Source organism: Arvicanthis niloticus, chromosome 17, assembly GCF_011762505.2.
Source record: "Arvicanthis niloticus isolate mArvNil1 chromosome 17, mArvNil1.pat.X, whole genome shotgun sequence".
Classification (NCBI taxonomy): Eukaryota; Metazoa; Chordata; class Mammalia; order Rodentia; family Muridae; genus Arvicanthis; species Arvicanthis niloticus.
Window position 1 is genome coordinate 21,067,190 of NC_047674.1, and position 3,980 is coordinate 21,071,169.

At 42.0% G+C, this 3,980-nt stretch overlaps 1 pseudogene; it reads left to right on the plus strand.

The window, feature by feature from the left end:
- Nucleotides 1-629: 629 nt before the first annotated feature.
- LOC117722680 (large ribosomal subunit protein eL21 pseudogene) lies at nt 630-1,146 on the plus strand (annotated as a pseudogene).
- Nucleotides 1,147-3,980: the final 2,834 nt, after the last annotated feature.

Here is a 3,980-nt window from a genome sequence, read left to right on the forward strand (position 1 = left end):
GGGTGGGGCAGGAGAGGTTGGGTGGGTGGTGGAGTACTCTCATAGAGGCAAAGGGAAGGGGGGAGAGGGTGAAGGTGGGATGGGGTAACCAGGAAGTGGGATATCAGCAGAGATGTAAATGAATAAAATGATTAGTTTTTAAAAATTAATCACTAAAAAAAAGAAATGATGAGTGCATATTTTACAAGTGCTTGTATAGTAGATACATTGCTATATAGTAGATTTTTTTCAACAAACGTATTGATGCTGTTTGTATATTGGTGGGTAATGGCCATAAGGTAGATGCAAGAATGTGGGGTAAATGACCTCAGGAAAAGACAGTTAGATGGGAAGATAATGATCAGAAATAGAGGACCAAAGAATGAAAGTTAAAGACAAAGAGGGATGGCGGAAAGCGAGAGATTAACTCTAAATATAAGTAGAAAGCACTGTCTTTAAAAAAACAACCTGTAAGTCTATCGTTAGAAGCACATGAGTCACGGTGTTTGTTTCTGCACTTTCTAATTATGTGTGTGTATCTACCACAAAATTAATCATGCCTGACCAATGAACCATTGTTCTGCATGAAGTGAGGGAGTCATGGCAGAACCACAACATCATAAGTCACTTGAAAGACCTGAAGACTTTCAGCCGCGGCAGCCATCTTCCAGTTAACTCGCCAAAATGACGAACACAAAGGGAAAGAGGAGAGGCACTCGGTAAATGTTCTCTAGGCCTTTTAGGAAACATGGAGTTGTTCCTTTGGCCACATACATGCGAATCTACAAGAAGGGTGATATTGTAGACATCAAGGAATGAGCACTGTTCAAAAAAGAACGCCCCATAAGTGTTACCCCGGCAAAACCGGAAGAGTCTACAATGTCACCCAGCATGCCGTGGGCATCACTGTAAACAAGCAAGCTAAGGACAAGATTCTGGCCAAGAGCATCAGTGTGCAGATTGAGCACATCAAGCACTCGGAAAACAGAGATGGCTTCCTGAAGCTGGTGAAGGAGAACGATCAGAAGAAGAAGGAAGCCAAAGAGAAGGGCACCTGGGTTCAGCTGAAGCGCCAGCCTGCACCACCCAGAGAATCACACTTTCTGAGGACTAATGGGAAATGAACCCGAGCTGCTGGAGCCCATGCCATATGAATTCATGGCCTAGTGTGCAAAAGAGAAATGAAAGACCAACTGCAGAGTTTAAAAAAAAAGAAGGAAAGAAAGAAAGAAAGAAAGAAAGAAAGAAAGAAAGAAAGAAAGAAAGAAAGAAAGACCTGAAGACCCAGACCCTGTCTACAGTCATTGTTCAGCTCCAATGGTTCTTTGCAGTAACATAGTATAGGATATGTTCTTCAAGGTACTTGGACACTGCTTTCTCTTAATATTAAGTCTTCCTGCCTCTGTTTACCACCAGGCTAGTTCTTGGGACTGTACTCAGCAAGGCTAACTTTTTTTTGTAGGACTGCTCAGAAGAAGCCAGCAGGACACACCTTTCAAAATGGCCTCCAAGACCCACCCCTCCCTTACACCATCTCCACAGCCTTCATCCTTGAGACCATGTTACAGTTTGAGTTGAAATGCTCTCCATGTGCTTCTCACACATTTAAATACTTAGTTCACAGCTGGTGGTATAATTCTGGGAGGTTGTGAAAGTTTTGGGTCTGGACTATCTGGACCGAGTGGGTTGCTGAGGAGATTGTAGCTTGTGGTCCAGCCTCACTTCTGGTCTGCTCTCAGCTTCCTGGTCTGAGATATGACAAGCCCTACTACCAGCTCCCTGCTCCACGCCTTGCCCATTATAGTGAACTATATACCCTTTATACTGTGAGCCAAATAAGTCCCTCCCTCCTAAAGTTAGAAGATCCTTTGAAAAATGCTTCCATCCTCTTATCTTTTCCAAACATGTCTAATTCTCTTGGTGTGGTCTGAAGAAACAAAGGAAAGAACTGATACATCTCTCATTCTAGAAACCCCAAGTCCAATATTGTGCCTTTTGTGAAAAACTGCATGGAGCTAGGGGCCAGCCACATGATGATAGGACTTCTCCCTAATGAGTACTTTATAGTTTACATGCTTCACACTAAGGACTGGGCTCTGTCCCTCCTCTGGAAATTATTGAAAGGGGTCAAGGAGGTATGTGCCTCTGCACAGGCAAGCATCCATGCTTCTTCCCATGGGGTGGCCCTGTGTATTCTTTTCTTTCAGCTTCTGCCTTGACTGAGGCTCTCCCTGGATGTATCCTTGGAAGTTAACAGACTTTCATAAGCCTGAGTCCTCACTTTCTTCTTTAACAATCCTTCAGTAAGCCCTTTCCCAGTCAGACTCTAACGTCTCCTGTCCACCAGTCTAATGAAGAGACAAGTTCTGAGTCAGGCTCCATGCCATTCAACCACATGAATCCAGGCAGCAGAGTTCATCTCCATTTCCTCTCCTACAAAACGAGGTTGATAACAATCCACACTTTCTTGAGTCCTTGAGAGATGTGGTGACACATGGCCACCTCGGTGCATGCCTGAGAACTCAGTGAGCGTTCAGGAAGTACTACGCAAGTTACAATGCTTATCCTAGTCCCGCCTCCTCAAGGAATCCCTGATTTCTACAGTCACACTAAGGAGTGGCTGGCTCTTGGCTCTGGAGCATCATGGGCAAGATTCCCTATTATTGAGCTTGTGAAACAACATGCAAAGTTATGTAGATGCGTTTTCCCCACTAAAAATTCTCTACCGTGGTTGTATAACATGTTTGTCTGGAGAGCAGTTAAAACTTCTAGTGTGTATACCACACCCCACACACGTTAGCCAGATGTAAGAAGTCTTTGGTAAGACTATAATACACCTAGAGATGGAAACATAGAAGCAGAGCAAGGTTCTTAACACAAGTGGACATCTAATCACTTGAGTGGTTTGAAAAAAAATAATAGCCAGGCCCTCAGGAACTTTGGGTATAAAATAGAACTGAATAACTTTTTTTTTTTTTTTTTTTTTTTTTTTTGTCAACCTCTGCAGGAGTTTCTGGTTTGCTCTGGACAACCACTGACTGGAAAGTTTCCACCATATTTTCAAACAGAATACTTTCAAATACTTTCTGACTCCCAAGAAGACATGAATGTCCTAGTGTATATTCAAGAGAAGGTTCCCCTGGGGGAGCTCTCTCATTTGGACCCATAGTGAGTTCCTGAGGTTCATTTCAGAGTATGTGCAGATCTCAAGAAAGAAGTATCCTGAGTCTTCTGGGGTCTTTTCCTTTCCAGTGGCAGAAATCGCCAACTACAGTATCTTCTTCAAGAAGAATGAGACAAGGCAGGACTTGAGTACAACCCAAAAGGACTTCTTACTGATACAGAGTGCGTTAGATTGAGAGAAATGGCCTCAAGGCTGTTGTTTCTGTTCCTGTCCACCTATCCTTATGATAAGAGAGCTTCAATAATAAACTGATAAAACGAAATCACTCTGCATGTAAATTGACAAGCTTGAATAAAAATGCAAGTCAAATGAACCTTTGTGTTATCGTTTTTTTAGTCTTACCTACCTGAATTCTTTAACACTCTTTCAAAGACACCCATATGTCAACATGTTTACCTCCAATGACTTCTTACAATATTTTCCCTTTTTTTTCTGAAATTGTTCTTCCCATATTTATAGTATTAAAACATCCTTTACTCAATACAGTGGTAGCATATTTGTTCGTTCTTATGTCCATGCCTATTGGCATACCATGGCAGGGATGATAAAATGTATAAAGTATTTGGAAAAGGTCAAAATTTGTATATTTGAAAGTGTTCTTTTGAAATAATGAAAAACCAACCAAAAAGGATGGTAGTCCTGATGAGTAGATGGATAAATACTTGAATGATGTTAGGGTAGCATCATAGGAGATGCTGGGGACAGAAGTAGAGTAGAAAGCATTTTGAAGAAGGAGTTAATTCAAGGAAAACGAGGAGGGAAATAGAAGAGAAATAAGGTCCGGGCACCAATAGGGAAAGAATACTGGGTCATTGTG